Here is a 26,924-nt window from a genome sequence, read left to right as displayed (position 1 = left end):
AAAACCATGTCTGACACCACCCTATCTTTGGAAAGCCCTTCAGGGAATCTTATGAGTTGCCAGGTTGGGGACCATATGAATAATACATGGCTAATTGTTACCCAAGACTATATACAGTCTGTTTCATCTAATGGCACCAGGGATTTTTGGAGAGGTGGCCCTTGCACGCATACCTGATGGTGACAATTATCCACCCATCATTTTAAAGAACTGTTTTATTTTGGTTTTACAAATTTTTTGAGAAATAATTTCATGGCAGCTTTTAGAAAAGATTATGAAGTGACTTGTCTAACATCACCTAGCTTGTGGTCAACTATGAAAAAGATCTTTGTTTTATAGCCTGTTGTATGATACTTTAGGAGGAAAATGAGATTTGAGGATAAAAGTACTTAAGCTTATGACCTGTCCCTGCTACTTATTAGCTGTGCTATCTTGGCAGCATCACTAAAATTCTCCCAAGTCTCAGTTCTCAATCTATAAGGGAGTAATGTTAAGTCCAAGTTTCTTAAATTGTTGTAAAGACAGAACTAAAGTTATCAAGCACTTTTAACGGTGAGAAATGTGAGAAACAAGCAGATGAGCAGACTTCTTTCTTCTTAGAACTAAAAATTCCAGACACAATGCCATCTATTACTAAAACCATCTCAGAAGTGACCCAATTCACTGAACGCAGCATGAGATGTATTCTAATTCTGGATCATGGACAGTCATTGCCAAACAACCAAATAGATCAGGGCTACAAAAGCAACTGAACAAATTGCTTTAGAGACCACTTAGGACTTAAAAAATAGAAATTCTGAAATAAGAGAAAGACAGTTACTTAATGATGTTGTTTCTGTCTTTCTAAACATTTTAGCCTTACCAGAACAGCCCACAGAAGACCATACAATACATTTTAACTGACTGAGCTGATTTCATAATTCCACCATACAACCTCCCTCTATCAATCTATATTTCAAAGTGCATATACTGTATGACAGTAATATATAAATGCACTCAAATAATTGGGAGATGTTGGTCATTCTTATAGAGTTACCACAGATGAGTAGAGGATGTTAGCTTACTATGTCTTAGAAGAAAATTACATAAAGTTTAGTTTGACTTAATGACTATGTGGGAAGTACTTTCAAAAGCAAAAAAGGAATTAAATCGAACCCTGTCTGTGACCACTAGACTTTTTAGTAATACTGCATTATTTTAAGTGTGAGTACATTTTAATTAAAGAGCCAAATCCTTTAACATGATGTGTACAGTATATACACAGCTTAGTCTTTGCAACTTCAGTTTCTCTCGTGAAGAGATGAAATTTGAAAGGTGTGAGCACTGTGCTTAAAGCAAGTACTCTGCAATTTTGACTGGCTATTTTGCTCTCCGTGCAAAGGTCACTGAACAACCATTTGTAAAGAGAGCATGATCACACTTCGCTCTGTACTCTTACGAAAAAGGAACGCCTAGTTTTTAAATTTTGTTTTCCCTGTGTCCTGATGTTCATAATTTTACCTTGCTTTCAGTGATTTTCTTATTCACATGTTCAAGGAAAAAGTCTTAAACTAAATAAACAGAAGTGAGAATTTACAAATCCACCAAGAAAAAAATTAAATATTAAAGAAAGATAAATTGTAATTCCTTTAAAAGTATGCATGAGCGAGTAAAAGGAAGCAAATAGAATTATCCTGCACTGACAACCTGAAATGTGTTCTCCAAAGTCTTGAATGCATTATCTACTACAGGTAAGAGAAGATATTTGAATAACTTTTTTTATATCAACATCTCAATTGTAAATGTGAGAAATGATTGATTCTGTCAGAAAACCCAGAACGTATGCATAACATAATGAACTCTCTTCACATTTACATTAGTTTTTATGCTTTCAGACTTGAATTAAAAATGGTAATCCTTTAAGAGTTCAATGCACACATTTAAATTGGTCCCAAAGTTTCCTTATAGCCTAGTTGTATATTTTCAGGACCTGTATGCTAGGATTTTCGTAAATTATATCATTTACCCAAATAATCAGACTATGTTTACAATTGGATATAACTTTGAAACTCTGGCCTCACCCATATGTGTTATGAAGTTGGGCTGGTACAAAAGGAGGAGAAGAGGGATTTTTTTCAATGCTTTTTTTTTAACAAATTAATAGGAGATATCCCTAAGAACTGAAAAGGATTAAACAAACATGTTTGGACATAATGTAAATAGATTATACACAAAAATACAAATGCTTAGCAAATGAATGATGTCTTTAACATAACTCAGCTGTTGACAACTTATCCCATTTGAGAGAAATGAGGATGATAGTAAAGATACTTTGAATCTTAAACTACTTACATTTTATTCATCTGGTCAAATTGGATAAAGTAGTGATATCACTAAAACAAAGGTCAAAAGAGGAAATCTAGGAAAGTAGTTTAATTCCTATTGTCTGACAGTTGCTTTTAAACTTAACCTCATAAAGTACGCCAAGACATCTGAAAAATAAATTTTATCATTTCAACTTTATCACATTTTGGGATAGGGAAAACTATAGCAACAGTAAACAGATCAGTGATTGCTAAATAGTTGGGGGAAGGAAAAGAAGAGGGCAATGAATTGGTGCCGCATAGTGAATTTTGGGACCTTTGAAATTATAGGAAACTGTGTGGCATATATATGTCACTATGCATTTGTCAAAACCCACAAACTGTACAATATAGAGTGAACCTTAATGTAACCTATGGACTATACTTAATAATTATGTATCAACATAAGTTCATTAAATCATTAAACATAACAAATATACCACACAAATGCAAGATGTTAATAATAGGAAATTATATGCAGAGATGGGTTGTGACCCCATGTACTCTCTGCCAAATTTTTCTACAAATGTAAATTTGTACTAAAAATATAGTCCACTATTTGTTTTAAAACTAAATTCACTATTAATGCTGTGGAGACCCTGTTTTTATCTATTATTTTGTCTACCAGTTGCAAAACTAATAATCTAAAATGATAATCATGGCATTTCTAAATTTAAAACAAGAGGCAACTCTTAACAGGTTTCTTTTCTACCTCAGATTAGAACTTCTTTCATCATTTCAGTTTTAAACATATTATTCAGTAGATGCTTTAAAACACTATAGTTTCACTATACATAAGAGGAAAAAAATGTTTTATCAACTTTTATGGAATGAAAAGTTCATTTAAATGTTTCTCCTGAACCATAATCTCACTCCAGTGCCTGAGGCAAATGTTCTGTGCTAGTTACATATTTTAAAATATGCAATGCTGTTTACCATTCTCCAACAGATTCATCTTCTCTGCCACCAGATGGGCCTGGCTTTTGATTTTACAAAACGTTCACCATAAATAGTTATTTTTACAACAATCTATCACAAAGGCAAAATACATCACATTTCACAGAAAAGAAAACTTGACCTCCCAGTTGTTGTGATAGTCAGATGCCACATTCAGAATCCCAACACATATACATACACACAAAAACGTGTAAAGGAAAATGGTAACTATTTCCAATAGAGGAAGATCTACTTGCAAAATAAGGGTTTTACTTTGGTGATTATTAAATCAAGTAGTCTAGCAAAATCTACATGCACTTGTCTTCTCCTAGAATACAGTTATAAAGGTCAAAACAAGACTAATGGTAAAGCTGGGAGAATTAGCCCTTTTCCCACCTCTCCCAGGAAACAGGCAGATGTGATGGGAAATAACACACATGGAACAGTGAGCATTTTAAAGGCTCCACAAGTTTTTATGAACATTGGATTTAATTCCTCTTCTGCTCACTCATATAAAACAACACTTTTAGCCTGGGCTCTTGGTTCCAGGGAAAAGTAGTACAGACTCATGCAGGACTTCTGAGGATCCAAGAGGGTAACACTGTCTAATGGGTATTTTATTTTATTTTATTTTATTTTTTAAATATTTTTTTTATTGGTTGTTCAAAACATTACAAAGCTCATGGCATATCATCTTCCATACATTTGATTCAAATGGGTTATCAGCTCCCATTTTTACCCCAAATACAAGTTGCAGAATCACATCGGTTACACATCCACATTTTTGCATAATACCATATTAATGACTGTTGTATTCTGCTACCTTTCCTATCCCCTACTATCCCCCCTCCCCTTCCCTCTCCTCTTCCCTCTCTACCCCATCTGCTGTGGTTTAATTCTCTCCCTTTTTTTTCCCTTTCCCCTCACAAACTCTTATATGTAGTTTTATGTAGCAATGAGGGTCTCCTTCCATTTCCATACAGTTTCCCTTCTCTCTCCCTCTCTCCCACCCCACTCGTCTCTGTTAAATGTTAATCTTTTCCTCATGCTCTTCTTCCCTGTTCTGATCTTGGTTGCTCTCTTTATATCAAACCAGAGACTCTGCACCTGATAGAAGAAAAAGTTGGCTCCGATCTACATATTGTGGGGTCGGGCTCCAAATTCCTTAATAGGACGCCCATAGCCCAAGAATTAAATACAAGAATAAACAAATGGGACTTACTGAAACTAAAAAGTTTTTTCTCAGCAAGAGAAACAATAAGAGAGGTAAACAGGGAACCTACATCCTGGGAACAAATTTTTACTCCTCACACTTCTAATGGGTATTTTAATGGTTCCATTTTGGCCCACAGCTCCACAGGGCACATCAGGTATACATAATCCATTTATAACATATGAACTATACAAAGGAGGTCTCCACTGACTGTGGGCATCCAGATAAGCACATAAGCAGAGGCAGACAGACCAGGTTGGTGCTTCAGAAAAAGGCTGAGCAAGGAAAAGGACAATGGGAGACTGGGGGCAGATTAGCCAGCCAAGAATCCTCATAACCAAGTGTAATTTACAATTATGGGGGAACTCTCAGCTCACTACTCCTCTTGGGTGGGGCACTTACTTATTCATCAGATATTAGGATTATAAAAATATGGTAATAGCAATACCAACAAAAATGTAATTAAAGACTGGCATTGTATTATGCTGGGACATGGAGGGATAAATGGGTGGACACTTTCAGGAATGCTGTTGAATTGTGTCTCAGAAGTCTTTACCTCAGAAATAATCGTTTCTTTTTAAGAACCTAGAAACTGCCATTCCCTTTCTATACCCCTCCTCACATCTCTTTGGCAGAGAAGAAGTGACCTTATATTCAGTTTGCTCAAATTATATCCCTGATTACTCTATTTTGAAGACCAAAATAATATTTGGAAATGACAACCTCAATCAAATACTGATGCTGACTTTTAGGAATTACTAAAGGTAATATGCTTAAAAAGATTTAAAAAGAAGAAAAAATGGAGCCACGAAAAGTTACCACAGGTTTAGTCAAGATTCCCGTGGAATTGTGGAGCTCACAATGTCAAGTGTTGGCACTGTGAAACAGCTGGAAGATGACATATGTAGCAACCATCTCAAATTCATGTAAATAAATGCTTTAGGTTGCTTTGGGAGAAAATCTCAGGAGAACAAACACCATGAACTTCAACAGTACCCATATCTCAAGCAAAGTAGACAACAGTCAAAAAGACGCATTCCAGAAAACTTGGTTAGTTGCCTTAACAAGTAGTCTATTGAGGACATAAAGCGGCAGGTAGATAATACTATCAAACAACTTGAGAGCCTAGAAGAACTTAATTTAAAATTTCTATACTATTCTATATAAAATGTGATCTTGGAATTTGTTTTGTAACTAATACATTTAAATACCTTAACTATTAAAGTCAAAGTATCAATTCATTTACTTATCAAACTTGGTTATAAATCTTTCTTCTTAGGGGATGATTTACTGCAGGAACTTGCATTTAGACATATTCAGCAATTTGGGATTTTGACAAAAATGTGTACATAGATGCTTTACCTTGCATAAAAACAGAATTAATTTTGGAGCAATCCAGCTATAAGCTGGATTCATTAAGGCACCCAGGACAGGCATCCATAGCAGCAGGTACAGGCACCAATTCTATAGTTTCAACAGTATCTCATGTGATTCCAATGATCAGATAAGTTTGAAAAATAATATTTGTTGTCATCGAATTGACAAGTGGGAAAAAAGTGTGTAAGCATTTATATAAACAATGAAATTAATTTCATGCCTCCAAAATTTATACATGAAAATAAAAGGACAGAGGAAATACTCCAGAATATTAACTAAATGGTTTTCCACTAGAGGAATGTGTGCAAACTACATTTGTTATCCTTTTTCCCCTCAGTATTTCCTGCTCCCTAAAGTGAATCTTACTACTTTTTAAAATAAATGAAAAAAGAAAAAAAATAGTAAAAATATAAAATGCATTAGTTTTTAATTGACTCATAATGAAATAGAATTCTCAACTTTTTTTTTCATTGAAACAATAATGTATTGTTCCTAGATTTTAGGGAAATATAATTGTATTTGAAGATAGCTATCATGTTATACTGCTTCCAGAAAAAAATAACAGATCTTATTAAGGCTCATGCCATGGGAGTTACTACTATAAGTTTAGACTGGTAGCAAGTATATTCTATAGAAGTTATTGTATGTATCCACTTATAATTTGGAATTAAACTAAAAAAGGGAGTTAAGTATAGTTGACAACTGAAAATTTGCCATTTCAATACACCCACTGGATTAAAACTATGATTACTGGTCATCCCAAGCCACTTATTACAGTGTACTAGGCAAACGTTTTTACACTTGAAAACTACCACAAATATTTCCATATCCATGCCTTTTCTTTTGATGAAAAGCTTTCTCCCAATCAGTATTTGGTGAACATTACTATATAATCATCCCAGCACTGTGATAAGTCTGGGGGTGCTACAAAAGGATTTTTAACCTTTATCCCAAGAGAAGCAAGTCTTTTCCCCCGGAGACTTAATAACATTTCCATCGCTTTTCTAAAAGATTTTTTTAGTTTTAGGTGGGCACAATGCCTTTATTTGAATAAATGAATATTTTATTTTTATGTGGTGCTGAGGATCAAACCCAGTGCCTCACGTGTGCTAGGCAAGCACTCTACCACTGAGCCACAACCCCTGCATCACTTATTTAGTGAACTGCATTCCAAAAACCACAAGAAATGTATAAGTAATGTTAAGTGTTTCAACCCTACATTCTATAAATATAAAGGGCATTAAATGTAAATTTGAAGAAATAATTTAAATCAAGAATATATGGCCAGGTGTAGTGGCGCACACTTGTAATCCCAGCAGCTTCAGAGTCTGAGGCAGGAGGATGATGAGTTCAAAGCCAGCCTCAGGTGTGGTAAGGTGCTAAGCAACTCAGTGAGACCCTGTCTCTAAGTAAAATACAAAATAGGGCTGGAGATGTGGCTCAGGGTTCAAGTACCCTTGAGGTCAATCCTCGATACCAAGAAAAATATATAAACAAAAAAGTAACTGTTGAGTATTATTGAGACTGTAAAATCAATTTTTATTGATTATTTTAAAATGTCTGAAAACATTTATAATTCATATCTAATCCAACATTTTCTAGTACCCTTCCCCCCAATTTATAAATGAAGAAACATTCTTACAGAAGTTGAAGATGCTATATGGCCAGACACCACAAGGTAACACTGATCTATGATCTAAACATAAGTTTGATTCCGAAGCATGAGTCTACTCCCCTACGCTGTTCTTGTCACCTTTGGAAGAGGCAGATAAAGAGCCTTGAGAAGTCTTCCTCATGCAGTTCATATGAAATTAGTAGCTGAAAATACCCAGCTGAGGATGTAATAAAATGAGTTCTGCTGGGGTGGTTTGCTAAGACACAACCTACTGCCCCAATATACTTGGATGGAACAAATCAAAGGACAGGTATCTCTGTCCTTTTATGTGGTGACCCCTCATAAAAGTCTATTTCTAATTTAGTTACCCTTTGTTCTCAAATTAGGCTTGAGGATAACAACAAATAGAAAAATCATTCTTAATTTAGGAATCACATCTAGCACTTTGTGCACCACTGAAGCTGTGAAAGAAACAAGAGATGGCAGAATACAATGGAAAAAACAAAAGTCTCATTAGATTTGAACACAGGAACAATTAGAAATGTTATGTGGAAAAATCATCTACTTTATTTCTTCCTTTCTTTTATGCTAAACACTGATAGAAAAAATGTTATTTTTAAAAAATGTTTTTGTAGTTGTAGATGGGCAGAATGCCTTTATTTTATTTGTATATAGCGCTAAGGACTGAACCCAGTGCCTTGCACACACTAGGCAAGTGCTCTGCCCCTGAGCTACACCCCAGCTCTGTTATTTTTAACCAGTGATGCATGCTCCTTAATAAAAGCAGGCAATAAACGTCTGTAAATGGAACAAGTGAGAGGCAGCTCGGTGGGGTTTTAGAACATGAGCACACACCTGAGTTCTAGTACAGGTTCTATTTATATGATCAGTTCACTCATTGTCTCTCTTCCTTTTATTCTAATTGAAAATGACTGTTGACTTTGCTTTCACAGGTGCCTGTTATCCCCTCCAGCCTCATCAGATTCCACCCATGCTGAGTCAGGTATCACTCCTCCATGTTTCCAAAGCACTCAGCTGCGCCTCTTTTCCTCCCAAGACTGGGAGACCCCTGAAGACACATTTTCTACTAGTCCTATCACACAGTCCCCAGCATAAAATAAGTCCTTAGTCAAAGATCATTAGGAAAGCCCAGTTGCTCTCTATAGCCCTTAATAGTTCTCAGATTCAATAAATCTATGAAATTAGCCCACATGTAAAACTTAAACCTTAATTAACTTAATTACATCACATATAAAAATTAGGTTGAAAGATTCCACTGGGTCATTCTTTGGTTAAGAGTAAATGATTAGTTGCCACTTTATCCCTTTGTCTCACTACCGAACTTTGTTTTTAATGTATTACAAAATAATGTTTAAAAGGGATGAAAGACACACTATATAATGGGCCTAAAACAAAATGCAAGACTCATATTTTGTGTTTTTAAAAAGTAGTGTATTTCAAATTAATAAAAAGAAAAGTCAAAAATAAAAGCTCTAAGTACGTCACGGTAGTAGGAAGTCAAAAACTAATGTTCTCACTGGTTCTAACATTTAGTGAAAGTGTCTATCAAATTCCCTAACGTTTGTTATGATTCTGCATTTTTCAGTCAATCAGCATATAATATACATGACAAGGAGATTACAAGTCCTGTAAAGAGATCCAAGGAAAATATATGCGTCTGATTCCAGTTGATTTTCTTTCTATTCCATGATAACATAAAAACATGCTGCTTGACTCCTTCCTGGGTGGGCTGACTTGTACCAGCAAACCTGACTTGACATCCTCCAAACTCTCCTGCATATTTTCCATATATTTAACTCTAAACCTTTCTTCTCGCCCTGTTTACTGTTCAGTTCCTTCATGTAAGTCCTATTCTCCCAGAAATTCTGCCTATTCCATTTCACAGTCTCTAACCTCACCTGCACATCTGGTGTTCTCATGTATATAAAGGGAGTAGTTTTCAACCACGAATGATTTTGTCCCCCAGGGGACACCAAACAATGAAAATCCCGACTGATACAAATGAGGGAAAGAGTAATAGGGACAGTTCTACACCAAACACAAAGGATGTATGGTGCCTTTGAAGAGAAATCCTCTATGAAGCCATCATCCTCATCCTTTTCCTACCATCTCTTTTCCTTTAACATCACATATTTTCCTTTTTGAGATGATTCTATGCTCAGCTCTTTCCTTCTCTAATTCGTCTATATTTGTTAATCTCAGATAGATAGATAGATAGATAGATAGATAGATAGATAGATAGATAGATAGTCTGCAAACATGAGTATGTGCATTTTTGTGGGTGTCAATGTGGTTTATATACTAGCATGATTGCTGCTAGATATCTGTGTATTGTGACTTTTGAAGTGGGCGGGAAATCGAACCCATGGCCTTGCACGTGCCAGGCAAGCACTCTACCACTGCACCACATTCCCATCCCTATTATGACTTCTTAGCATGTAGTGCAATGAAAAATAATAGGAAGAGTAACAGTTTCTGTGTGTGGTGACGATCAACACAGAAACTAACATGAGTTTTATGATCTGCACACGTGGATGTATATTGTTTATTTCTCACAACATCTCAATGTAGAAAACTATTATTAATCACATTTTACATATAGAAAACTGAGAGTTGCAGAAGTCAAAAATATGTCAGTGGTTCCACAGATTATAAGTGACAGTGTCAAAAAACAATCTTCAGCGATTTCTGATGATATCTCAGGACACAATATTACAGCAATGCTGACTCCCACACTGATTCTCTGATGTATGCCTACAGACCCAGGGAGACTGAAATCACCGCCACTGCTTCTATAGAACATTTTCCTTTAATTTCATGTGATAAAGACTACCCTATTACTTAATAAAGAAAGGGTCCAAAGGTGAAGTAAAAGCTTCCAGAGACTTAAGAAACATGTTTTAGCAGAAAATTATATTTTACTTTAGTGGTTTTCTTTATGTCTCTAAAAATAGTTCTGTATATTATTCAATTGTTTATTATTGAATAAAACAGAAAACTAAGAGTCAGGCACATTAATCACTTCTCTGAACCAAATAATAGAAGTTCAGTTCCCATGAGATAAAGTTACTCTGTGTGTTTTGGCTTTTAAATGATTCTTGTGATAAAATCCCCAGTTAATTATTAAATAAATAAGCAAGCCCATATTTACACGGTTCATTTTATTCTTAACATCAGAACATCCAGTTGCAGTAAAATAGCCAGTGTTCAATTATCTACAGTCATAGAAGGGATCAGAGTATAAGTAATCCCAAATGACAGATAATCCAAAAAGCATTCATGTTGGGTTTTAAATTCATTATACGATTCCAGCAGATTTACCACCATAATCATATTTTTTTTCCACAGGCTCATATTAAAATCTATTTGTAGTTCCTGAACACAGTCCAGTTGACAGCAGGAAGGAGGACCCCAGATACATGCTGGATGACAGGCTATTAGCATGTTTGTTTTTTTTCCTGTAGATAATTGACATGAAGATAAGATAATCAAGAATTGATAGTAAAGTTGCATTTCATATTTATTAGAAGTTTTATATGCCCTCATTCTGTAACCATAAGCAAATTTTTTAACTTTCTAAATTTCAGTTCCTTACTTATAAAATGATGCTAATATCAATACTGACATTTGAAGGGAGTTCTGAAAATTAAATTAAATACACAGTGCCTGACACAAAGTTAGCTGTGGTTGTTATTTTTTGTTGTGGCCTTTATCTATTTAATTCTATGATGAATATTGGACTACTGCATACAATCCTATGTATCACTTTTGTTTCCATAAAATGGAAATAATAGATTATTCAGTAAATGACACAGTATACTACAGGGGCTACTGATAAAATATGCTCCTAGCTGGGTTCAGCAAAAGACAGCTGGGCATACTTTTGCTGGAACTAAATGGAAAAAATACCAGGAAACATGGTCTCGTTTTAAATTTGGAGCGTCATGGATGTTTCAGAATTCAAATTCTAAAATGCAAACTTCTGAAGGTAAAACACTTTACCAGGAGGGTTTGGAGTGAAAGTGTATGCTCAAACTACTATCTCTGCAGTAAAACAAAAAAGCACTTACAATGAGTAATTTAAAAACTACAAATACCTGCACATCAGCTTAGACCAGGTTTTAGTTTTAAATGACTTTTTCAAAAAGTAAGTTTTCAGAATTTTAAGGAGTTAGCATTAGAGACAGATCATGAAAATGAATTAAATGGAATGATACCATTAATATCAATTCTACAGCGTTTCATGAATAGTGTGCTACATATCATGGAATTACAGAGTAAGATAACCGGGGAGTTAAAAATCCCCCTTGGTTTATATAAAATGGCTTTGGATAATTTCTTGTTAATGCAACACAAAATGGTAATTTGAGCTTAAGTTAATATTCCTTTATTTTTCAAAGAAGATAGCAGACATCCTTACTGGTACAATGGTGACATGGAAAGGGCATTATCCCTTCACCCTTGTTTTCAATCAGGAATTAATTTTCTTCATGTCTATATTTCACTGGTGAGTTGGAATGTATTATTGGGTCTAAGTTTTAAATATGCTCTTAAATTCTTCAGTTCCTTCACCAGTCAGTGGGAAAGATAAACCACAAGCAGTATGTCAGGAGATGGAGCCGGTTCTTGAGGAAAAAACACTAATCTATACCTATATCTTCTCAAAATATACTAGATTACGTCAGACTGAAAACAGTCCCCAACACAAAGTAGAAAGGTAGAATGTTGATGCATATTGGTGGAAGACAGAAGGAAAGGATTTTCACTACCACTGAACATGAAAGTAGAGGAAACATTGCTGGCTATAAATCTAATATATCTAAACTGAAGGGTTTAAAATTACAAAGGAAGAATTTGGTCTCACTGCCAAACCAGAATTTGCTGAAAATTCCATTCAACAAAAACATCAACCAACACCAAGTCCATCCCATGGGATGTACTAAAATTTGGGGAATATCTGACATAAGATCATGTTACTGCAGTAAATTGAAGGGTTGTCTGGGCAGCAAAACTGGTATATAAAGACTATGAAAATAAGGATTTTAAAGAGGATTTAATGTCGTTAAGTTTGAATAAGTAATAGTTTTAATCCATCCTAAAATAAAGGAGTAACAGATTCTAAAGCTTCAGTTGTCACAGTACACATTTAAAGAGTCTCCTTATGAGCCAGGCCAGGTGGCTCATACCTGCAATTCCATTAATTTAGGAGGCTGAGGTAGGAAGATCACATGTTTGGGGTCAGCCTCAGCATTCAGTAAGATCCTAAGCAACTCAGTGAGGCGCTCTCTCAAAATAAAATAGGGCTGAAGATATAGATCAGTGGTAAGTGCCCCTGAGTTGAGTCCCAGGGGGGCAGGCAGGAAGGGAGGGAGAAAGAAAAATCCATTAGGGAAGACATATATAGATACAGTGGCATAATTAAAAAATCCATAGAGAATGGAGGGTCCCCCATCCAAAAAAATTAGTCTATAAATGAATGAAATATTAAGATTAATCTGATTGTGTAAATTGATCTTGTGTTTCTTGTTAGGACGAAAAAATAATATATGAGTAGCTCTACATAGATCACTTTATCTCAAATGTGTATTATATACTTTTTCTTTTCATAGTCTCAAAACCCACATTGAACTACAAAACATTTTTTATGAGAGGCTTCATGGACAGGACCCAAGGTAATGAGATAGAAAATAATGCGGAAAATTTATAGCAGATGAAATGTGAAAAGAGTAGCTTGTTTTCAGTTCAATTCTCCTACTAGCAATTATAACAAAGTGGGATTAAGTTTAAAAAACACATTTTAATCACTGAAGAGCAACTTAAATAACTCGGACTTCAAGATCCAAGAAAGAAAGCAGCCCAGTGAGAGCAATATCATTCTACAGGACTTTTCTTGGCGGCGCAATCATAGTGTCAGGTATTTACTTACATACTGCACAGTATTCCAAGACACTGTTTCAAATTCCTTCAAACTAAAAGAAATAGATAATGGAAAAAAAAAACTTGACAATAATTCGTAACTTTTAACATTATTAAACATGGGCTTCAGAATTTTAAAACGCTTAAGAAAATATTTAAGGAGGAAAATTGTATTCATAAATTGAAATCAGAGTGACACTTGAGTGGGCAAAGAAAGTAAGATCCTTTTAAAAAACACAGAATATGGGGCAGGTCTTATATGGAGGCCCAGAAAGAGTGAGGAGGGAAGTACAGGGACCAGCACAGAGCAGCACTGAAAAGCCTTCTGGCCAAGAATTTTCTTAACTGATGAAAGACATTATCCTACAAATTCAAGAACCTCAATAAATGTGAAGCAACACAAATTAAAAGGAAACTACTTTAAAGCAGACTGTGAAAGAATGACCTCTGGGAATTACTTATCAACTAAAGTGATCAAAGCTAGAAGATACTGAAAGAACAATCTTTAAATTGCTCGAAGAAAGAAAGAAAAATTTCAAATGACAACTTTCATCCTTGAAGGTAAACACCAGTGTGGGGTGTGTGTGTGTATATCAGTTATCTTAAATATATTCTTAAAGTGAGACTTGTGTCCTCACACCTAGATGGCTGTTCACCTGGATGACATCCTTATGCCAGCACATTTGCCTTCAGATGACTGGCAAGGTAGAAGTAGAAAAAAATAGAAGCCTGCAGTGGAATTCAGGGTAGATGGATAATGACTGAATGAGCTGTAATCAATAAACCCCTCAACCTTGTCTTTACTAAAGAGGGCGGGGGCCTTCTACTCTTGAGCCTTCTTTTCACTACTTTCTTGATGTCCATGATTTTTCTTTCTGGTTACTGTCATAATTAACATAGTTTTCTTGGATGAACTGATATTAGGAACAGAATCATATTATTTAACATTTTACACAAAATATTAAAATGCACAAATACTCTATTACATATGATTTGCGTTTTTCATTCTTTGCCACTCCCCCGATCCCCTTGCAGTGCTGGGGGCTGAACCCAGGACCTTCTTGCACATGGTATTCTAAGTGCTCCACGATTGAGTTACACCCCACCGCCTCACTGCTTTTCTATATCTCCCTGAAGCAGAGGGGCTAGAACATCAAACTCCTTTTACCTTAAGGTCCCAGATTTCGCCAGTGAGGTGCCCTCATGAAGGGATCAGCAGGCAGAAGTGGGTCTCCTCGTTGGCTGCTGGCTACAGTACTCAACATGGTAGGGTTGAGCCAATTTTATTGGTAGCAGTAAGGCAAGAGCATAGCTCCCTAATTTCTGCTTCCCAGTGATGGCAATCAAAGGTAGCAAAACAGATGGGACTTCTATTCCTCCCTCTCTCCAATGGATTTTGTAACTATTTAAGTCTCTACATTAAATTCCTATCTGAAATACCTAGAGTAGTCACAGTTTCCTACTCTAAATATCGGCATAATTGTCAAGGGGATGGAAAAGAAAGAACAGGAATACAGATTCTTTTTAAAAAAAGGTAAAAGGGAGAAAAACAACACATGGTTATAAACAGCTCACAGTCATCTATTAGTCTCTGTGTCCTCTATTCTGTACCACTGGTCTGTAAGTCTACTTTGGTGCCAATACCATGCTGTTTTTGCTACTATTGCTCTGTAGTACAGTTTAAGGTCTGGTATAGTGATGCCACCTGCTTCACTCTTCTTGCTAAGGATTGCTTTAGCTATTCTGGGTCTCTTTATTTTTCCAGATGAATTTCATGACTGCTTTTTCTATTTCTGTGAGGAATGTCATTGGGATTTTGATTGGAATTGCACTAAATCTGTACAGTGCTTTTGGCAGTATGGTCATTTTGACAATATTAATTCTGCCTATCCAAGAACAAGGTATTAGAAGAAAAGTAGGTCCAAATCTCCATCATGTGGGATTAGGCCCCAACTTCCTCAATAAGACTCCTATAGTGCAAGAATTAATATCAAGAATCAATAAATGAAATGAAATAAAACTAAAAAGCTTCTTCTCAGCAAAAGAAACAATCAGTGGGGTGAATAGAGAGCCTACTAACTGGGAACAAATTCTTACCACATGCATGTCAGATAGAGCACTAATCTCTAGGATATATAAAGAACTCAAAAACCTTAACACCGAAAAAATAAATAACCCAATCACTAAATGGGCAAGGAACTGAATAGACACTTCTCAGAAGAGGATATACAATCAATCAACAAACATATAAAAAATATTTAACATCTCTAGCAATTAGAGAAATACAAATCAAAACTACTCTAAGATTTCATCTCACATTAGTCAGACTAGCAGCTATCAAGAATACAAACAATAATAAGTGTTGGCGAGGATGTGGGGAAAAAGGCACACTCATACATTGCTGGTGGGACAGCAAATTGGTGTAGCCAATATGGAAAGCAGTATGGAAATTCCTTGGAAAACTTGGAATTGTACCACCATTTGACCGAGCTATCCCACTCCTTGGTCTATACCCAAAGGACTTAAAAACAGCATACTACAGGGACACAGCCACATCAATGTTTATAGCAGCACAATTCACAATAGCTAAACTGTAGAACCAACGTAGATGAATGGATAAAGAAAATGTGATATATATATACAATGGAATATTACTCAGCATTAAAAGAAAATAAAATCATGGCATTTGCAGGTAAATGGATAGAGTTGGAGAATATAATGCTAAGTGAAGTTAGCCAATCCCCCAAAACCAAATGCCCAATGTTTTCTCTGATATAAGATGCTGATCCATAATATGCTGTGGGAAAGGGCGGTGGGGTGGGGGAGGCAGTAAATGAACTCTAGATAGGGCAAAGGGGAAAAGAGAAGGGAGGGGGCATAGGAGTAGGAAAGTTGGTGGAATGTGATGGTCATCATTACCCCAAGTATGAAGACACGAAAGATGTGACTCTATTTTGTGTACAACCAGAGATATGGAAAATTGTGCTCTATATGCATAATATGAATTGTAACGTGTTCTGTTGTCATATATAAACAAATCAAAAGATTCAAAAAATTCCTTTTAATTCAAATGATGTGTATGAAGAAAAACAGGGCGAGGCAAGTTGGAACACACCTGTAATCCCAATGACTTGGCAGGAGGATTAGTAAGATCCTGTCTTAAAATAAAAGGGAAAAAAGGCTGAGAGTGTGTTAGGAGTAGAGCATACCCCAGTACTACAACAACAAAATCAAAAAAGAAAAAAGGAAACATGGAAGTAAAAAAATCTAATAGTTTCATTTAGTTTTTCAAACACTATTTTTTGGAGATAGTTAGATGGTTTATGAGTTACCAAGACTTCTCAAATGTGTAAGGTGGCTGGCCATTCACATGAAAACTTGCAACAGGGAGATCTCAGAGATGGGAACCTGGCAAGAAATCTCAACCACTCTCCTTTGTAGAACAGGGAATTTGGGTCAGAAGACCCATTGATTAGAAGAGGAGAATAAATCTATAAGCATCTAGGAACCACTGGTCATCATGGAACACAAGCCATAGTGTGGAATCCAAGTGTTTAAGGTCAAAATTATTTATTTTTGGTAACAGGATTGAACCCAGAGTGCTTAACCACTGAGCCACATCTTCAGCCCTTTTATATATTTTATTTAGAGACAGAGTCTTGCTGAGCTGCCTGGAACCTAAGTTGCTGAGGCTGCCTTGGCCTCAGAGCTACCGGGATTACAGGTGTGCACCACCACACCTGGCCAGAATCCTTTTTAACTATTTCTTCCCTTCAACCTGCTTTTAAATAGTGGTAATATCTCCTTTGCTAAGATATCTTCATAGTTATGGTAGCAATAAGTGGGGGGAACAGTGGAGTATCATCTGACAAGTTTGGAGAACAGCTTTTAACATCTGGAAACAGAAATAAAGTGTTCATTTTGTTCATTACTACTTTCCAAATACCTGGGACATTTGTGGAATAAATTTGTGAGTGGAGGTTGGTGCTTTAGGTGGCTCTCTCCTGTCTCTCATTTCTCCCCCTGATATCTCCTTTGGTCATTACACTGACCATTTCATCTGGCATAATGTTGTGGTTTTACACCAAAAGGAAAAATATTAAATGTATGTGTGTGTATTTATGTGTGAAAGAGAGAAAGAGAGACTGCATAGAAGCATAAGCTGAATTACGTTAAAAATCAAGGGTAAAAAACTAATCACATCATTTTACCCTAGAACATTCTAACAGATTCAGCAACTGATCTAAATGACTAGTTTTATTACCTTGGCCATTTGATAATGGCCTGTTAAAACAACCTAATCAATGATCAATTGTTCTCATCTCTGCTCCCCTGTTAAATGAGAATTTCAATAAGCAAAGAAATCACATTAGTAGATTCAACTTCTTTTAAAATGAAGAAAGAGAAGAATAAGCATGAACTTGAAATGAGCTGTAAGAATCATCTGTCAGACAACCGAGAAGCTGTCTGACAAAGCTTTGTTAAATACAGTATGCGATTTCTATCATTTCATCATTATCCTGATATTAAATAGATGGAAATTCTCAAAACCCTGCTTGTCAGACACTGAAGAGAGAGAGGAATTAATTTGGGTAAATTTATGTTTTTCATATTGAGAAGCCATACAGGTCTTATATATAACTGCTTAAAAATCAACATATAGAGAAGGCTCTGAGAAAAAATTACATTTTGCCATTGAAACACTGTGGTGTTGACTTGCTAAAACCCTCTTATTCTTTTCCTATGACAATGTTTGCTTGTGTGGATTTTGTTTTTAGACTGTGTCAACTTTTGCTCTGCCTGAACTCTTTAGTGAACTATTTTATCTAAAAAATAATACATAAATCTGACAGTGCTCTATTTATGCTTCAGATAAAAACAATATGATATGAAAAGATTTAATACACTGTTCTCGGGGAAAAGAATTCTGAGTTATGAATTACCAGTAAAAAGTATTAATAATGTTTCAAAAATATCTAAAAATAATTCACGTTGATGATAGATTCACAAGCCTGACTATGGTGTTTAAGAAAGTATTCAGGATTTATAATTTGAATAGTAAACATATGGCACCATTCAAAACAAAAAGCACTGAAGCAAATAATTCATTAAAAATGCAAATGAATACAAGTGAGCTTGCTTAGAGAAAGCAAGTCAGGGAACGAAAAGGCTCTAACAGGGGTGAGGACTGCTCACAGGGGAGAATTCTGATGAGGTCAAGTGCAGCTCTTGGAGCTGTGGGCGCCTAATTAAGAAGGACCAGTTCTGAATTTTATTACTGAGCTTTGTTCATAAGGTGATGATTTCAGATGAGGTATTATGGATTGTCTGAAGATCTGACCTTGGAACTATTTTATGGTCATGTGATGTATTGCCTTTTATGGAGAAAGTAGGCAGTTCTATATAGATAGATCATTCATATTATCAAAAAAGAAAGAGAAAGCTGGGCTGGGTTGGGGAGGGGGTCAGGGAATGAAGAGACTTCCCCTGTGAAATAGTTCATGCCTTTTCAATAGTTTAAGCAATTACACGTGTAATAAATTAGAATAGATCATAAATCAATTAGTGAATCTTCCTAGAAAGCCATATACTCATAAAATAAATCACATGATGCCCCTTTTATAATAAAATTCAATACTGATAAACTCAGTTATTTAGAATTTGTCACTGGAGTAATGTCAGAATCTTATGACTTATAATCAGTATAATAAAAATCTTTCACTTCCTTTAGCAGAGCGAACTGTTATCACACCAAACCAATATCAAGTACTCATAAAGACTTGAGGGTCAGACAGGCATGTCCTACCATCCATTGATATCATTAAATGCTACCAGCTCAAGCCCCTGAAACTAACCAACACAGCAAGACTGACCATGACCTTGACAGTTTTATGATTTTTCATTAGCATCAAGTAAATCATTAGTTCTAAAGTTTTCAGTGATTTGTTTAAAACCTTTTTTGAAAATGTGTTTTGGAAAAAGCATTAAGTAAAATGAAATATTAAAAATTATAACTCTGCTCTTATAAACTTGCATATATTTAGAATCATTGCTAAATGCCATTTTTAAAATATCTTTATTTTGTTTATTTATTGTTATGTGGTACAGAGGATGGAACCCAGTGCCTCACAAGGATGAAACAAGCACTCTGCCACTGAACCACAACCCCAGCCCGTAAATGCCATATTTTTAATTAAGCATTTCAATGATAAAATATGCAATGAAAACACAATCAAGAACAATTAGAGTATTGTTTTGACACTGGTCATCTTAATTTTTCAAATACTATCTGCAAGAGAATACTTAAACGATGAGAACATCATAATCACTGTCAAATTAGAAAGACCACCAACCATTTGATTTTTAAAGAAAAAAATAATTTGAATAGATTGAATTTCATAATATTTGATACATGCAAAAGAATACAATTAACATAAGTAGGTTCTTAAACATAAAATGAATGCCCACGATTAGCTTTTCTTCTTTTGGTACATATTCATTCCCTTGTAAGTTTATAAATATCAATTTTATAGCATCCTACAAATTTTGATATGTAGTATTTTTAACAGAGCCCTAGTTATAAAAGTCATGAGTAACTGATAAAGATGTTGAATTTCAACTTTTTAAAATGTTATTGTCATTAAATGCAGTGGTGGGAAAACGTGGAGTGACAGGAAATATTTAGAAATTTGATGAAAATAGCTTTATTGCATATGTTGTGAGATCCATTTTCCCAATTATTGTATCATCCTTGAAAGAATGATGTTTTAGTCAGGCTTGTGTTGCTATGACCAAAATATCTGACAAGAACAACTTACAGGAAGAAACTTTTTGGGGGACCTCATGGTTTTAGAGGTCTCAGATCACAGAGATCTGGGTTCATTGCTCTGGGCCCAAGGTGAGGCAGCTTACCATGGCCAACGGGCTAGACAGTGGAAAGCAGGTCCCGTCGTGGTGGCACAAAAAACAGGGGAGAGGAAGATGCAACCTTCCAGGGTACACCCTATGAGCCACCTCCTCTAGCCATGCCCCACCTGCCTATGGTTACCATCCAGTCAATGCATTCAAACTAGGATGGACTGATAAGGTTACAGCTCTCACAATCATTTCACCTCCCCGCATTTCTGCCTTAACAGAGCTTTGGGGAACGCCTCACACCCAAATAACAACATAGGCCTACTTTCTAAATTGTCTGATGCAGGGATCTATATACACCTATGTTTATAACATAATAAATAGAATAATCACTAATCTTTACTAGCTTTCTCGGCTTGCATAAAAACAGCTGACCAAGGTGAACTGAAATCTACCTCTAAGTGGTAGAAGGTTTTCAAATTTTTATGTTCAATTAACCTCACTTTATATATTTCCGTGTTACTTTTTAGATTCTTTTAAGTTTAAAATTGCACTATTGCCCTGATCAAGTCTGTAGTAAACCTCTCTCTCTACCTAATTATGTTTTCTGGACTGAAATCTGAATGGTCAGAAATTTCCATGGCCAACCAGTCACTGTTAGGTTTACTTTGGACTTCTGTTTTCGGGTTTAGGTATTTTTCCTGTAAAGCACTTATAATTGCTCTTTCAGACCCTAACTACTCTATTTTACCACATAATCATCCCACCTTTTTCCCAGTCCCCAAACTGGGTTTTTAATCTTCCACTGCATGGTATGATTCTGTTCATCACACTGCTGAAAAGGTCAATGTGTTCACTCACCGGTGGCATGTGGGGGTGTGTGTGTCTTCTCCAGACTGAGCCCCCTCAGTCTATTGAGTTCTTAGCCCACAAACAATTCCCCAAAGACAATTTGTGCCGCAGTACTAACAGAGAACGCATCATACATGGGTGGCCCAATGGACACTGTGTCAGATAACGATACCGAGGATGGAAGAACAGAATTCTTAGACACAAAAGATTCAATTTTGCAAGCGCACACTTTGCAACAACTGTAGTAAATTTTCTCAAATGTACTACTTCAACTATAATGCACAAATCAATAACAACTCATATGTTGACTTTTTTTCCCCCAGAATGGAAATACGTTCACTAAAATGTCACTTAAGAAATGAGCTACATTGATTTAGACTGTTCTTTTAGGTACTAGAGGTTAAACTCAGGGCACTTTACTACTGAACTACATCCTCAGGCATTTTTTTTTTTTTTTTTTGAGACAAAGTCTTCCTAAGTTGCTGAGGGTCTTCCTTAAATGCCAAGGCTGTCCTCAAATTTCTGATCCTCCGGCCTCAGCCTCCACAGTCATTGGGATTACAGGTGTGTGCTATACCAGCAGGACTATTCAATTTGAAAATATATTCACAAGTATTATTTGCATCCTAATTTTGCACCACAGACAGTTTAGTAATAAATGCTTTTTAATTAATACCAGTCCAATTAAAAACAAAACAAAAGCTTCAGCTTCACCTAATGGTCACACACCACTTTTTTGCAAAAAAAAAAAAAAAAAAAAAAGCATAAAATCTGCAACAATTATGTAGTGAAATATGGTAATTATGTCTTTTGTCTTTAGTCCACAGTGTTAATTATCTATTGCTGCATGACAAATGACTACACCTGTGTTGGCTTAAAAGAAACATTTGTTACTGTGTAGGATCAGGGTTAGGAGTCCAGCACATTTTAGCTGGGACTGATCTCTGTCTTTAGAGGCTGCTCTCAGGTCCTTGCAATGTGGCAATCTAAGACTTAACTTTCTAAGATTTTTTTCCCTGATGCCCTTATACTAAACTAGGAAAATTGTGCCTAAATTCTACCTACTACATTCACTTACATTTATTATAAAATCAATGGCTTTTGGGATTTACTTGCATTCTCTTAACTTTCATCTTCTACTTGTTCTCTCTATTCATTTGTTCTCATTTTTAATAAAATACAGAGAAAAGGAGTTGCTTTTCTGTTTGTGTGTTGTCATTTTTTGTTGTTTTTTTTTTTGGGGGGGGGTACCAGGGATTGAATTCAGGGCGCTTAAACCCTCAGCCACATCCCCAGCCTGTTTTATATTTTATTTAGAGATAAGTCTTGCTAAGTTGCTGATGTTGGCTTTGAACTCACAGTCCTCCTGCCTCAGTCTCCTGAGCTGCTGGAATTACAGGCAAATAAAGCAGGGGCCATTTGGGGACTTTTGATTACAGGACTCCTATTCTTTTAATTTCCTTATATTTTTAACCAACCTTAATTACATACAAACAACATAAGGGCATTAGAAAACTAACTCTCAATAACTCCTCTGAACTTATGGTACTGTAGTCCAATATTTTAGTTCTAGCACTTCATAAAAATCTTACAAATCAAATATTATTAGTAGTAGCATTTTAAGAAAAATTGTGTATGAATTTATGAAATATTTATCAACTTGTTTAGTCATCATTTTTATTTTTCAGGTTACCCTTATGGTATTATTCTATTTGTTTCTCAAGTATTAACAAGTTTTACTTTTAGAATGAATTACCTTTACTTTATGTCTCTCAGTTTTTATCCACTCAAAATTGTATTGAGTCTCTCAGTTTTTATCCACTCAGAATGGTATTGAGTTATGACACAACTTTATGTGGACATTTTTTCTCTGCACTTTAAAAGTATTATCCCACTGCCTTCCAGCTGCCATTGTTGACATTGAGAAGTTAGATTTCAGTGTAGTGGTGTTTTCTGTGTAAAGTGGTCTATTTTTCTTGCTATTTTTATAAAGTTCTTTGCCTTAACTTTTTGTTGCTGTTGTTGTTGTTCAGTTTTAACAGTTAGCTTAACCATTGAGACAACTATACAAAAATTTGTAATATGTCCAATTATAAAAATTCTATTTGATTCTCAATCTCAACTAGACTTGGTCTAACACTGACCTTGACCTTGGATGAAGAGTGTGTTCATGTGTAAATTTGTTAACGGGGAAAATAACAACAGGAAGGGTAGTAGGGTCTAGACATCTCCCTGACTTGTTCCTTTCTCTGTCCTGTAATAGGACAACTCTGGAGTACCTCCTTCTCCACACTGCTGGAAAGAGCAGTATTTATAACAAACTGACCAAATCACTGTCATTAACTGTGGACTTATTTTTAAGTTGTTTTCTGTCTTTCTCTGAAGGTTATTTTAATACCAACTTATACCATAAATATCAAAGTTTTCCATAATGCTTAGGTATTTCCCCATATTTTGAATAAAATACATGCCAAATAAATAAAATGCAGCTCACCCTGCATATTAAGTCCCACCTTGGTGACAGAGCTGGATAGGCCATCAAAGCCACCCTCTCATACAACAATAAAATGAACAGAGTAGTTTTATTCAGGCTTAACTATATAATTCAAACAACAAAATTGAAAAAAATAAAAGTATGACTTCAAATTAAGCGGCATACTGCCAAAGTACTCTCCCCAACAATTCACTATGCTGGTACACTGCTGGACACGTGGACAGATATGAAGAGATTTCTTTTTCTTTTTAAAGTTGGCTAAACTCTTACCAGGAATGTGCTTGCTTACTTTTTCCTGAACTTCACTGAGACATTCTCACACCTTATTCTGCATCCCAGAAGAAGCCAGGGAACACAAAACAGATTAGCTGCTATAGAGCTGTTTGGTGTATCCTTCCCTGGGTCTAGAGTATTCTCCCTTCCCCCCAAACCCTTATACTACATCCTTATTACATGTAACCTATTGGCTACTTTTCTTACTATTTTAACCATCATAAAGAACTTTGTGATAAAACAGTAATAACTCCACTGGCATTTTCCCCTGACCTTCAAAATCTGAAACAGTGTTAATGGATGTCTCTCATGAATCTTAGACTCTTAATGGGTTATAAGAGTTGCAGGTGATTTTATCCCTGGCTTTGGAAAAGCATGAACTCTAAGTAAACTTAATTAAATTACCTAGTCTACAACTTTTACTCACAATAGAAAATTATATTCTATATGAACAACCACATAAAATTATACAGAGGCTAATAAAAGGGAAAAATCATTTTTTTCCCCATTTTCGAACAGGGGCCGCAGAGACATAAAATTTAACCTTAAAAATTCAGTGTTTCTGAAGTAAAATTAGACTTTCTCGTTTGGATATGGCATGGAATTATTCTGGTAGGCAAAACTAAACTAAGAGGAAGTGAAGTAAAAGATATAAAGTGCAAGACTTTTATTAATTATTCTTAAATGTTTCTGACTTGGATTATCCAGAATTGGTTCTGTGCTATACACTGTCCGTGATTCCTCAGTCTCAGTCCTAGTAACAGTCTCACTGGCTCATGATTCTCAATGACTTTGCAGTCTGACCTCTACTTTTTGTCAAGGAGAGACTTTCTAAGAGGAAAAGACAAGAAAAAGTAAGACAGGGCAAGGAGCCCAAGAGAGACATGGGAAGAGCTGCTATTCACATGTGTGTTTACAGAAGGCCTGTCTGATAAAGGGAGATCTGGTCTACACCTGAGTAAAGCCAGGCTGGTGTCCTTATGAAGAGATCTATAGCAGGAACTATAAGTGCCAGGAGAGGCAGCCTTCTGGGAGGACTTGAAGAATTCCAAGGAGGCCAACAGAGGCAGAGCAGGACACAGTGAGGACACCCGCTCAGACAGAAGAGTGAGGAGCCAGGTCACACAGGGTCTTTCAGGAGATGGCAAGGATTTTGGATTTTGAGAAGGGAAGTCTTTGAATAGCAGTGGGACAGTGATGGGTTTGTATTTTTTTAAAAAATCATTTCGGCTATGATGGGGATGATCGGTTATAGAAGAGCAAGAATTTTCTACAGTTCACAAGAAAGTCCAAACTACTCAGAGTGTCAATTAAGACACATTAAAACAAAGGATTAATCTAAATTCTCCAACTTACTGATGACCACTGGATGCTCAGGGAATATCACATTGCCTTTCCTGTTTTTGTTTTGTTTTGTTTCCTGCTCATGCAAATTTTTTATGCCCAAATTATCATTTCTTCTTTTCCCTGGCAGAATCCTATCCATCCTAAGTGAGTCAGCTCAGATACCCTGGCTTGGTGAAGGCTACTTTTACAGTCTAGGATATTTTCTTCTATCCTAACACTGTGAGTGTGGCACAAACCTAAGACACCAAAAAGGAAATACAAAATAGATAGGAAGGCACTGCAGGCAATTGCTATGTATAACTCTAAGCTAACACGTGAATGTTAAGATTCCCCATAAGAAGAAACAGAGGCCAGATATTAAAACACACCAAGGGTTGCAGCTTTTAGAATTTGTCTAGCAGGCTTTCTGGTTGTCACCAGAAGGTCATCTGCCCACCACAGGAAACACACATACACACACAGAGTAAAACTACAATATGTGAAATGGGGATAAATGTCCTGACAAAAAGAAACATGGGGGAAAATGTCCTGAGAAAAGCACATAATTCTATCTACATCAGGCCTTGCTATTCAGAGTGGATAGAAGATAGCAACCAAAGCAACCAGTAAATTATTCAAAGCAGTAGAGAGTCTTAATGCTAATGCAACCTCTGTCTACACCAGAGTTCCACAAACTGAGGGCCTCAGGCCAAGTCCAAGCAGGCCAGTTTGTAAATTAAGGACATGAAATCTAGCTGTGACCAAGCATTTACACAAGATCTAGGGCTACTTTCGCAGTATTCCATAGAGCCCCATCTTTGAAGCAGATCTTACAGACCACACGTCTCTCACAGCCCGAGATATTTCACTGTTCAGTACCACATAAAACAAGTTTGCTAGCCCTGTCCTACCCAACTCTCTCCCAAACTCCTCAACTCCTTAGGCTTCTCAAATAAGTCCTATTTCTTCAGTTCCCTGCTATTTCTTCTGCCTAGAGCATGTCTCCCTACCTGCTCTGCCAGTCCAAGGTCAGTTCTCAGAGATGCTCCTCAATGTCCACTGGGCACAGGTGTCCTTTCTGGCCCACATCAACTCATGCGTACCTAGAACCTGACTCACAGCCCTCATGCTATCGTTATTTACATCCTTGCCACCCCAATTAAACATCGAATCCATGCGAACAGGAAGTGTTTTGGGGCTTTGTATTTCTTCTCCCAATGAACAAACCTAACTTTTCAACATATATGATGAGCATTAGACTCAGACTGAGAGTTTAATGAATCAGAAGAGAATTCAAACTTTGTTTATGTCTCAAATTACAAATCAACAAGGTCATTATGTTTGGTGAAAAAAAAAATCTTTATAAAAATTTTTACAAAGAATTATTCCTCTTAAAGGTCTATGATGGGTCTTAGGTCCCTAAGAGGAATTGCCTCCAAGAAGTGATGGGTTTACTCTGTCACTTCCTGCTGCTTCCAGATGCCTCTAGCCATGACTCACCAGGATTTACCCATTCACTTCCAAATTTGTTGCTTCAAAAAACTACTTAGCTGGAAAGCAAAACAAACCTGAGGCAAAACTGAAACTGGTGCCTAAAATTAGAATAAATAGGACTTTAAGGGGCCGTGGGATCTTTCTTTCACAGGTGCATAAACACTGCTGCTCTCTCAAAGGCAATTTTTCTAGATTCCAGATTCTTGGCTT

General features: G+C 36.1%; 1 protein-coding gene and 1 non-coding gene across 3 annotated transcripts in view; one reads left to right on the top strand and one right to left on the bottom strand.

Annotated features, from left to right (window-relative positions):
- The window catches only part of Klf12 (KLF transcription factor 12), a 445,629-nt gene that overhangs the window by 160,613 nt on the left and 258,092 nt on the right, over positions 1-26,924 (bottom strand). The window lies entirely within an intron of this gene.
- Positions 25,611-25,670, top strand: LOC143411914 (U7 small nuclear RNA). Its single transcript, XR_013092920.1, has one exon. It is a non-coding gene; the product is annotated as a U7 small nuclear RNA (small nuclear RNA).

Source organism: Callospermophilus lateralis, chromosome 12, assembly GCF_048772815.1.
Source record: "Callospermophilus lateralis isolate mCalLat2 chromosome 12, mCalLat2.hap1, whole genome shotgun sequence".
Classification (NCBI taxonomy): domain Eukaryota; kingdom Metazoa; phylum Chordata; class Mammalia; order Rodentia; family Sciuridae; genus Callospermophilus; species Callospermophilus lateralis.
Note: the sequence above shows the minus strand (reverse complement) of the source record. Positions and strands in the feature narration are given on the sequence as shown.